This window comes from Rhipicephalus sanguineus, chromosome 5 (assembly GCF_013339695.2).
Source record: "Rhipicephalus sanguineus isolate Rsan-2018 chromosome 5, BIME_Rsan_1.4, whole genome shotgun sequence".
Classification (NCBI taxonomy): Eukaryota; Metazoa; Arthropoda; class Arachnida; order Ixodida; family Ixodidae; genus Rhipicephalus; species Rhipicephalus sanguineus.
The window spans coordinates 84,640,199-84,652,331 of record NC_051180.1 but is presented as its reverse complement, the minus strand read 5'-3'; the positions used below and the strand labels follow the sequence as shown (position 1 = coordinate 84,652,331).

The 12,133-nt window shown below is 44.8% G+C and overlaps 1 long non-coding RNA gene across 2 annotated transcripts in view; it reads left to right on the top strand.

Annotated features, from left to right (window-relative positions):
- LOC125758429 (uncharacterized) overlaps positions 1 to 7,270 on the top strand; it is a 23,152-nt gene extending 15,882 nt beyond the window's left edge. Inside the window, exons 4-5 of one of the 2 annotated variants that reach the window (XR_007416057.1) lie at positions 2,588 to 2,688; positions 7,201 to 7,270. This is a non-coding gene — a long non-coding RNA (uncharacterized LOC125758429). Of the gene's footprint in view, positions 1 to 2,587; positions 2,693 to 7,200 lie in introns of both variants that reach the window. The other variant, XR_007416058.1, reaches the window with a different exon arrangement.
- Positions 7,271 to 12,133: the final 4,863 nt, after the last annotated feature.

Sequence of the window (12,133 nt, the reverse complement as noted above, 5' to 3'; positions counted from 1 at the left end):
TTAATATCTACAAGTGAGTGATTTTTTTTCTGGTCTTCTAGTGTTTACTTTACAGCTATTTAACTGTGGTTTTCAGGGGCATATCTAGACAGGAACATCAATTCTGCTAAGCTTTGGTTCGAAAAGAGACGCTGAACAGGAGTTCCTTCGGGCCTGCCCTGAGCACGAGCCCTTTGGATTACAGAAATATCTAAACTGCATAATGTCTGCAGCTCCTTGCTTAATTGCATGTCTTTCTTCAACCTACAGCTCTTTCCATAATCCTTAACATTAACCTACATTACCAAGTGAACATCCCCCGCTGCAATACAGTGATTATAATGGTCAGCTGCTGATCTGAACTGTGCGAGTTCGATCCTTGATGGAGTGGTTGCACTTCGGTGGAGGTGCAAATCGTAGAGGTTCCTGTGCTTTTAATTTCACGTTTACATACAGAACCCATTGTTATTATTACATCAGCAAGTGGACAGAGTGGTAATTCTATATTGTATACAAATTTAGTATAACAGATAGCTGAGCTGGTTGATAGGTATTCATGTTAAAAAGGCAGGGCATGCAAACATGGACACAAGAGAGAAACCAAGACACCACTAACGCCAACTGGAAAGGTGGACAGTGGCACAAAATAAAGTAGACACAGAAACTTATCTGTGCATGCCCAGGCAAGAGGCGATACCTATCAATCTGGCACGCGCGATAGTCTACGTGAGAGATAACTGCTCAAGCATTTGATTTCTTCTTTATGCTAGTTAATCAACGGTTCGCTCTATCGTGCACTGCCATTATTGATATGCCAGGCCTCGACAATTGGACGCATTCTTCATTCATGTGCTTGTACAAAACTGCATTCATCGAATTTTGGCGTGCATTTACGCTCTCGACAATGTAAAGGTAGATTAGGTGATGAGCCTCCAGTTAGTGATCTCAGCGTTTTAGGTGTCTTGACTCTCTTGTGTCCATGTTTGCATGCCCCATCTTTTTAACATGTATTCATATAGTGCGTAAGAGAAATAGGTTATCTAGTGAGTTATTTGGAAAGTAAGTTTAGGGCGAACACCAATATAGCAGTGTAAATTAAATTTAAGCGATGAATGCATCGGGCTAGATTAGGAAACGATATAATGGCGAAATATAGCCGCTTGCTCTTTGCTTATACTTGTCTCAGTTTCTTGTCTCGTATGCTTTGACAATGACCAGGTGTCGTGTTGGGTGCTACTAATTGGTTATGAGCTATACATAGACAAAGCAGCGGCTGTTTGGATGCTTTTAAAGACGATAGTCTTTCTTGGGGAACTTAAACGCAGAAATTTTGGTCTGTCTTTCTGTCTGTCTTTCTATTTGTCGGCACGTCCCTCGATTCAACCACTCGGCCAAAGTTGAACCACTTGCCCAAGGGCCAGCCATCGTGAACGGCTGACTAGGTTCATACTTGTGTACATTGTTGATCAAAAAGCAAACATTACGCATATCTGAGGCGCAACATCACTAGGTAAGCATTAGGCGGTGTGTTCCTTTAACAGAAAATACATAGATACGCAATTTTAAAGACCTTGATGGTATGCGTTTAACGTTGAGACAGTAACGCGTTTATTAAAAGATTGCTACAGCTGAAGCGATCAGCGCTCCAAGCCGAGCAAGCGCGAGCGCCAACAGCCACCGTCTTCGTCTTCTTCTTTCGCAGGCGTTCTTGTCTGCGCCGTACCATGTTACAAATCACTCCCCCGCGGAAAAGGAGCCATCCTGGCGATCTAAGGAACAGGTACAGCTGGTGGGTCATAATGCGGCTTCAGTCGATCGACGTGAACAGTCTCGCGGCCGCGACGACGGCGGCCCGTAGATGATTGAACAGGCTCAATCATATAGTTAACTGGGGATGCTTGACGTAGGACGCGGTAGGGGCCTTCGTACTTAGGCAGTAGCTTTGTGGAAAAGCCAGGAGTGGAGGAGGGAACGCGAAGCCACACCAACGTTCCAGGCGAATACGACTGAGGAGGCAGGTTTTCGTCGTGACGGTCCTTCTGGCCCTACTCGCCCTACAATGTTACAACCCTAGTTTCTTAAGCTGCGCTGAAAATGCGACTGCGCTGAAACTTGTCTTCCTCCGTGCCCTCTGCACAAGCTCATGTTGTGTTTCGGTTTCGGTTCAGTATTGCATTGTACGAATGACAGGGGGCGCCGCTCTGGCATTGCTGTTTTACCCAGGCGACGTGTAAATAAAAGAGTGTGTGGAGAGTACTCGTTGAGTGCGGACGTTTCTTCTCCTTCGGCGCATCGCGCCAAACAGCGTGTTCGGGCTGGCCAGCGTCCCCACCGGTCGCGTTGGTCACCGCCGGTCTTCGCCTGCAGCTGCGCCGGGAGTACCAGCCCGCAACACAGCACTCGTGTTTCCCGACGTATTGCCAGATGGCGTCCATATCTCACGCAGCGCCTCTTCTATCGTCGTTAGACGACATTTGCAGCGAAGCACGCAGATACGCGGCCAATTTTTTTAAACAGCTACCTTATGGGGAGAGAAAAGTTAATTTGGGTTATGTGAGGCATGCTAAAAAAAGTCGACTTGTTTCTGATGTTTTTGTTTTCCTGGCAGACATTCTACACGAACTTGCCCAAAGGCGGAAGGAAGGCACGCACAGATGGACGCACAGAAATCATGGGGCTGCCGTAGAAGCTGTGAATGAGCATTAACCTGTGAGTATGTGTCTTAAACATTTTGCTGAAGCCTTTTATTTTGGCTGAACATTCTTATCGATGCTTTGTATTCCCTGATTTGTAGTGCAATATTGTTACACCCTGTTGCTTTCACAACAGAGCTCTTTAGTCTGGTACAAGGCCCAAAAAGTTCTACCTAAATGACCAAATTGTGGCAGCCAGTTGTTTCCACAATTAATGCATTAGTGTAAAAAAACGCAATAGACGGAGCACAAGAAAAAGGAAGACACAAACAGTGCTGTACTCGTGTGCTCAGTCTTCTGCACTGCTTTGTTTACGCTCTGTCATACCAACACACACAAGCATCCATTTTAGCTTATGTAGTAGTCCAGCTCATACACTTGGTAACGTTCTCCCAACAGCAGGATTACCGGATATCTGGCTTGTGAAGTCAATCTAAAGTGCATGCCTGTTCGTGTAGACTTGTGTGTATCCACCATTGAGATGGAAATGCAGCTGTGTTTTAATATTTTAGCCAGTATAGCTCGTGAATGGAATTTGGAGCTGTGACAGCAACACTTTTAGAGGGGGCGAGTTACTAAATTATTGTAGACTTGTGTGCATCCACCATTGAGATGGAAATGCAGCTGTGTTTTAATAATTTAGCCAGTATAGCTCGTGAATGGAATTTGGAGCTGTGACAGCAACACTTTTAGAGGGGGCGAGTTACTAAACTATTGTGTATTTCTCGATGTTTGCATGTTATAAAACCATAGCTGGTTAAAATTAGTCCAGATTTTACGCTATTTCTTAACATATGACCTTCCGTACTGTTCGAAGGCATTGAACCATATGAAATGCTTTGTGCCTTTGTGTGTGTGCCGAAGGTTAGGAGTCATTATACTAGAGATAGATAAAAATAGGTCAGAGGTTAAAGTAAATTTTTCGCAATCAACTTCTTCAGAGCAGGGTTTTGAAGTAATTTAGCAATACAAGCAGATTAGTGCTTCATTTTAGTGTCTGACAGTGCACACTGTTTTATTTTAGTACCTATTTGGGTCATTTCACGCCAGTGTGCCAGGTCGTTTTTTGACCATTTCCAATATTTTGTAAAACTGGTGCTGTTATGTTTCAGTGTGGGAAGTAGTCATTCAAGCGTTATTTTCGGGGAAAGAATTGCATGGTGCAGAAAAGACCTTTCAAACTTCGCACGCAGAAATGAAGCTGTGTCAGGCAAATTAATTGACACATGGTTATTGCCTCGAGCTATTACTACAAAGCATTTGTTTCTTTAACATAGTCACCAATCTTTCATGACTATGATAGTCGAATTTATGTTGATTTCAATTTATGCTATTTGCAGTCGTGAGGAAACATTGCAAAATGCACCATTTTTAAGTATATTGCAAAAAAGACTGAATGTTTCATGTGAAATATATTCACAGTATGTGTTCAGTGCATATACCAAGGGTTGAAAATGCTGCTGGCAAAAAGAAGCCAAAAATGTCTTCAAAATTGACACTTGGAAGAAGTAGTGTTTGAACCCATATTGCGGGATCTCTTTCACTGTGTAGCAATCCCAGCTAAAATGTTGCCTACACATCATAGTGTGCTTTCCTTGTGCGATAATTTAGACAAAGTTTTTAAGGTGTAATATTATCTTCAAGCGAAAAATAATTTTTTCAAATGAAAAATAACAAGGCTGTGGGAAGTTTCTTGGAGCTTTGCCTTCACTGCACAGCACATCATTGTTCTTGCATGGTACTTTCAGACAGAAGTATTGCTTAAATCTGCAACATTTAGACTTGCACTATATGAGCACAGGGGCACCCGCGTGAATCCTGTGCCAGTGTGCTGTGCAGCGAAGGTCAAGGAATGAGACTGTGCAGGCTAGGGATTATTCACTTCAGTAAATTTTTCCTTGCTTACAACCAAGCAGTATATATTTTTTTAAATGGAATATAAATTGCCAGCAAAGTATACCACACAATAATGTCTTGGCGACATTTCTGTTTGGAATGCTACATAGCAAAAGCTAAGCTGCAATATGGGTCAAAAGCTATTTTTTCCGACTGTTACAGTTTGGGTGGAACGTTTCTGATTATTTGTTTTCATAGTAGTTTTATGACAAAGTGGATATCTATTTACTTATTTATTTATTACTTGACAATACTGCTGACACCAGTAAGCAGTATTGCAAAGTGGGCTACAGGAATAAGTTACACATAAAATGATCGTGCTAAGCAAAAACAGGAGCATAACATATACAAAACACAAGATAAACCAAGAACATCTATACAACAGTCTTAAGGAAAATGATAAGGGAACAGCACAAAATACAAAGGCAATGAACTTTAGAAATCAACCTTCGGTATTCCATACGATAGAATTAGTCTTTCTCCTGATAAATGTTAACATTAGAACTTCAGCATTTTGCAGCGTTTCCTTATGGCTGAAAAAATGTAATTTGAAATGCAAATTAGTAAACTATTTTAGCCATGAAACACTGCCACCCTCAGATTAAAGAAAGAAATATTCTGCATTAAAACAGGAACAAACAGCGCTGGACATGGGATGAAGAAAGAACAATAGACGAGGGTGCTGTCGCCCTCGTCTACCTTTTTTTCCGTCCCGTGCCCAGCGCTGTTTGTTCCCGTTGTAATCATGTACTAACCAGCCCAGTTAGGTGCTCTCCTGAAATATTTTGCTCTAATTGCTCAAAGCAATAACTTTGTGTAAGTTATCTTGCATGACGCAGTTTCACATCTGTAGATGGATGGATGCTATGTGTGTTCCCTTTAAAGCGAAGCATTGACATGCAAGTGGCCAAGCTCAATTTTTGAACTGGCTTAATGCCTTTCCTACCTGAATTAAATTTCTTTCCTTAAAAAAACTTATAATAGGTAGCTTATTTTTCGGCATTGTACATAAAGACCCTGCAAGTTTGTTTTTGGCTGTTCTCGCTGCTTTTCCACTACCAATCCTCCATCTGTCTTTTACTGATTTCTCTTGTGGATGTGTTCATCTTTATCAAGCTTTCTCTAAGCCTAGGGCTTCATGAGAGCTAGTTCCCAATAGCACATGGGTGGACATTTTTACATTTATTTAAAAGGTGGTCCGTCATTTCCATATCTCTCTCACAACCAGTGCATGTGACGCCTACTTACTGGATCTCACTTTATGACTGCATATTCTAAGACAAGATTAACTCGCTTCAGACATTGCACTAGCTTATCATATGCTTCCCTCCTTACTTCGACCTTATTCTTGCAATAGTTACTCACAGCTTTTCATTTTTAGTATTTGCTATCCATTAAATCATCTCCACCTCTCTGACATTGCACCTAACGCTTATCGTGCATAAAGTTTAATGCATGCTCTCAGCATCACGAAATTTCGTCCTGGAAATTATCACTTGACTACAGGTATGATCTTTTTAGCAGCATGATCTTTTTCAACAGCAAAGGAGTTCGCTAAAAAACCACCTTTTATACTTAAAATGGGGATGACTAATTCCATACCTCGTTTATTAAAGTTAACCTCTTTCAATTTCCTTACGCTTGTTCTTTGTGTTGTGCTTGCCTCATGGTTTGCAGTCTTTATGGATCTGGTATATTCAAAGAGTTGAATAGCCGGTCACCTGCTTATGACACTGCAGCTTAAGCATTGCACCCACTATCATTGCCATAATAGCATTTGGTACAGTAGAGGTTTGTAATGAATGTAACAAGATGTACAGCTCATGAAATAATTGTTGAACAACGAATGTTGTTGGAGCTAGTGATTCAACAAGAGGACTCGTCTTTAGAGGGGCAACGAATTGCATCAAGGTTGCTGCAACAACTTAGACACATCACTTTGTTGAAACATTGGCTCCAACAACACACTTTGTTCAATGGTTTGACATTCATTCAAGCCGCCATCTTCAGCTCAACTTTTGTCGCGTTAAGATGTACAGGATATACAACTGTCATGTTGTTTTCTGATAGAATTCAAGAGCTATTGACAGCAAGCCTTGCTTCTCAATTTAATTCTCATCCTTTATGTTTACGCTTTAATCTTTGTCATCTTCAGCCTTATTATATGTGCACTGCAGCAGTAGCCCTTCGCAGTGGTCTACAATTTGCCTCGCCTTGTGCGAGCTGATTCCATTTTACACATGCGCAATTCTTCATTTCTTCACCCACATAACTCTCGGCAGCATTAAGTACAAAAATTGTAACTGTTAAGACTTCTGCTTCAACATCATGACAATAATTGAATAGAATTAGTAATGCACGTAAATAAATACTCTTGCAGTTAGAACGTAGTGTGTTTAACCCTGAATTCTTGTGAACTATAGCAATAGGTCTTCGTGAAATCATGCTGCTTGTTCTTCATATAATCAGAACGAGTCCAGAAATATCTGCAAAATACCGTTTCTGCTTTTTTGATTTCTGAAACAGTGATGCTAAGGGAGGCGACGTGCACATGCACCATGGCAATGTTTAAATGTGTATAAATTCTGAACATTGCTGTTGCTCTAGGTGTTTTCTTTCACTTCCTTTTCAGACGTACAGAAAGGAGCGAAGTGGAGCTGTCCATGGGCCGTGCACACAGTTTCATAAGCGGTCTTGCAACACTTTTTACAAATATGTTCCTGAATACATCTGCCAAAGTGGCATTTAAAGAAGCATGTAGTAGTGTACTTCACTGTTTATTTGGCATGAAGCAGCAGGTATGCTTCCGTCATCAGCAAGTTCACACAATACAGTGCATCTACACATGGCATGCTACCCCCACATCTACCAGCTCGGGATGTGTAGCTTGATTGTAAAATGTTTACTTTGACTTAACACAACAATTATTAACAAAATGACATGAAAGTTTTGCCACCTATGCAGGCGACATTCTCAGTATACGCTGCCAAATATAAGCGGAGTTTGACCAGTCCATTAGTCGCACATTTCCTTGTAAACATCTCGTAGAGGGCCGCTGTTGTTGTTGCAAGCCAATGCGCCGTGATGAATGAACCATGATTCCAAAATTTTTCTTTTCCTCCGACCTTTGTACACGAGGTAGCATCGTCGAATTGATTAGGTCAAAGTTATGCCTTGTCATTCAGCAGCGTTCAACAAGCTCCGTCTTAGAACATGTTGCATGGGTGGTTTTCGCAACATCCTCTTTGTGTTCTTTAACCTTCGATTACCTTCTTCAACCCATTTCGCCTATGCAAGTTGTGTTGCAATCCCCACATTGTACTTTGTAGATGATCCCGCTCTAATCTTCGGCGGTGTTTGTGTATACCTTGTTCTTAGGACATGTGTTCACAAAGCCCAAAGACAGCACGCCTACGGATGATTAGGGCAGGGTACTCTACAGAGTACGTTGTGGGGTTCACGACACCACTTACATCGGCGAATCGGGCAGGAAAATGCCAAAGACGTTCAAAGAACACAAAGTGGGAATGTTGCTAAAGCCACCCATGGAGCGCATTTTAAGACAGCTTGTTGAATACTGCTAGACGACAGGTTATAGCTTTGACCTTAACAATGCGACGATGCTGGCTCAGGAGCAAAGGTGGAGGAAAACTATTGGAATTATGGTTCATGCGTCATGAAGCATCTGCTTGAAACAACAACCACAGACCCATACCGAACGTGTACGTGGACGTATGTGGCTAGTGGACTGGTCGACCTCCGCTCACTTGTTGCCAGCGTATACCGAGACTGCCACCTGCATAGGTGGCAAAGCTTCTATGGGATTTTATGGTGCAGTTGTGGTACAAAACCATTATTTTGCATTAAGGCAAATGTGCCGTATTATATTGGACAGTACAGGCAGACCATTCTTTAGTATCTTAACGTAGGAGGTACGTAAGAAGACCTTCTTTCAAGGAAATTGTTTTATGCTGGTCACGGAACAGTGTTCTCATTCAAACAAAGTGACGGAGTGCTTTGTTTTATCTGTGGTAACGAAAGCACTTCGTAAGAAGACTCCTTTTTAGAGAAATCGTTTAATTCGGATCGCGGAAAAGTGCTCGGCACCGCTATACCTTCAGCTTTGTCCGTGTTTAGGGGCCAGATTTTTTGCAGTGTAGAAGGTCCACTCCCACAAGGTCGAATGGAGTCCGCGGTAGTGCAATCGGCTGGAGAAGGCCCGCGGGTTCCACAGGGGGCGCCATGCGACGCTGGCACTCGCGGCAGCCTTGCATGTTGTGGTGTACGCTAGCCGATAGTCGGGGCCAGTAGTACTGCTGGTGCACCCTGGCGAGAGTCCGCGAGTAGCCCAAGTGTCCTGACGTGGGCTCGTCGTGGCACGCAAGGAGGACGTCATCACGCATGTCAGCTGGGACAACGAGGAGAAAGGCTTTGTCACTACCTCACGCGTTTTTCTTGTAAAGGATGCCCCTTCTAAGACAAAATCATGACAGCTCGCGAGCAACGTGTCGAGGAACGTGGGAGTTTCGGCCTTCTAAGGAATCGATAACAGGGTGCAATTCTTGATCTGCTCGCTGTCTTGACATGAAGTCAGAATCGCTGACTGCTTCGAGAGAAGCATCGGCTTCCTCTAAGTCCATATCGGGATGTCCAAAGGTGCTCGAGAAAGTGCCTCGGCATCTTTGTGTTTGCGCCCAGACCTGTACACAATCGTGATGTCGAACTCCTGCAAGCGCAAGCTCCATCGAGCGAGACTTCCAGACGGATCTCTGAGATTGGCCAGCCAGCACAGCGAGTGGTGATCAGTCACCACTTTGAAGGGACGGCCGTAGAGGTAAGGTCGGAACTTTGCCGTCGCCCACACGACTGCAAGGCATTCCTTTTCTGAAGTAGAGTAGTTGGCCTCGGCTCGGGAGAGTGTACGACAGGCGTAAGCGATGACATACTCAACATACATACAGCGCCGCCGTGTCGTTGTACAAGGACAGCGCCAAGTCCGACGTTGCTGGCATTTGTGTGTACTTCAGTAGCAGCGCGCTCGTCAAAATGGGCTAGAACAGGTGCTGTTTGCATTCGCTGCCGTAACTCTGCGAAAGCTGCCTTTTGTTCTGTAGTCCAGGCAAAGGGTACATAATCTCGGGTCAGTCGCGTGAGCGGTTCGCCTATCTTCGAGAAGTTGGCAATGAACAGACGATAATAAGCACACAAGCCGAGGAAACGTCGCACTGCTCTCTTGGCTGACGGAACAGGGAAGGCGGTGACGGCTGCAGTTTTCTCTGGATAGGGCCGAACTCCATCCGCACTCACATGTCCCAGGAATTTCAGCTCTTCATACCCGAAATGGCATTTCTGGGGTTTTAGCGTGAGTTCAGCAGAACGAATGGCTACCAGAACCATTCTTAGGCGATTGAGATGTTCTTGGAAGCTCTCAGAGAAGATGACCACATCGTCGAGGTATACAAGGCAGCTTTGCCACTTCAAGCCAGCGATAACGGTATCCATCATCCGCTAGAAAGTGGCTGGAGCAGAACAGAGGCCGAAAGGAAGAACTCGGAATTCATAAAGCCCATCTGGAGTTACAAACGCTGTCTTTTCTCGGTCTCGCTCATCAACCTCCATCTGCCAATAGCCGCTCTTTAAATCGACCGATGAAAAATGCTTGGCGTGTCGCAACTGTCGAGAGAGTCGTCGACCCGTGGAAGCGGGCAAACGTCTTTCTTGGAGACGCTATTGAGCTTCCTGTAATCAATGCAGAATCGTAGCGTTCCGTCTTCTTCACTAAAACGACTGGCGAGGACCACGGGCTGCTGGACGGTTGAATAACACCATCGTCGAGCATCTCCTTTACCTGTGCCTGTATAGCTTCGCGTTCTTTAGCAGAAACACGGAAAAGGTTGCTGTCTGATTGGGCGAACGTCATCGTCAGTAATAATTCGGTGCTTCGTGAGGGTCGTTTGACCGACTCGAGACGAAGAGGTGAAGCAAGATTGAAATTCCTTCAAAAGGTTGTGAAGTGCGGCCTTCCTCTCGTCCGAAAGCTTCGAATTGACGTCGATGTGGTCCAGCAACCTGTCACCATCACTCATTTCCTAGGACGCGAAGCACTCCGTGACGTCAGCTACAGAGTCTCCATAGGCCACGGTGGCGCCGCGGAAAAGGTGCCGGTGCTCGAAGTTGAAATTCGTCACAAGTATCACGAACACGCACAAGACTTCGGGCTGCGCACACAACTTGAAGCAGCAAGAGTGATAGGTTGCTCTCGGTGACCGCGTCACCGTCTCGGAGATCTTCACAAGTGACCTCTATGAAAGCAGTAGCTCGTGGTGGCAGCGTCACGCTTTCGTCAGCAACACGCAGCGCAGGTCTACAACTGCTATCGGCGTCTCGATCTGTTGCGCGTTGCGTCGAGGTCACCATTCGTTCGCGGAGATTTATAATCGCGCCGTTCTCGCGAAGGAAATCCATGCCGAGGATGAGCTGACGAGAACAGTCGCGGAGGATGAGGCAGGTCACCACAAATGTTGACGCACGGATTTTCACTCTTGCGGTACAGCGACTCAATGGTGTAACAACATGTCCTCCAGCTGTGCGAATACGTGTTCCATTTCAAGGCGTCATCACTTTCTTAAGACTAGTGGCCAGTTTTCCGCTAAAAAATTGAATAGTATGCACCCGTATCCACCAATGCGCTGACCTGAAGACCGTCTATAAGCACAGGAATGTCGAGCGAGACTTGGTCACTGTGTTCAGATGTAGATTCCGGCGTTTCTCTGGCACTGCACTAAAACGGGGATTTAATGTCCTCGGCGTTTCGCGCAAGCGTCGATGGGAGGTCTTCCGCACTTTGAGTCCCAGCGACCTCGCTCCCGAATGTCGCTGCCTTCAGTTTTCCCAACGAGGGCTTGGGGAGCGTCCCCGTGCCCTCGCCCCGAAACGTGGCCCAATGGCTGCCGGTCGCCGTGGAGATGGTGACCGCGATTGACGTCGCGCGAAGGGTACACGTTGCTGGGCGAGGTATTCTTCAATTTCCCTTGGCCTCTGACCAACTTAAGGACGAGGCGAATTAATGGCGAAACCGCGCAGTCCCAGCTGTCGGTACGGGCATTCGCGGTAGATGTGACCGGCCTCACCGCAATGGTAGCACAGAGGGGAAGGGACATGCAGCTTTACATCACAAGACGTCTGGATCGGTACTGGTGCATACATGTTTTGCACAAGTTTCTTTTTGTTGCTCCATGCACCAGCCACATCTGTAAAGCTCAGAGCCGGCAGGGACCCAAGGCCTGATCTGGAGGAGGTATTTTTGGTACAAAATATAACTAAGATACCCAAGTTGCAGTTCGAAAACTCATCAGCATAATATTGTTACGAATTCTAGGCCACCAGTGAACGGGTACCTTTATGTACCTGCGGTGTGTACTATCTAGTGCCCAAGATAAACTTTTAGTAACAAAACATAGCTAAGATACACACGTTGTAGCTGAAAAATTCATCAACATAATATTCTAAACCAGCACTGAACAGGCAGCTTCATGTACCTGTGGAATTGTAGGGCCCAAAATCTA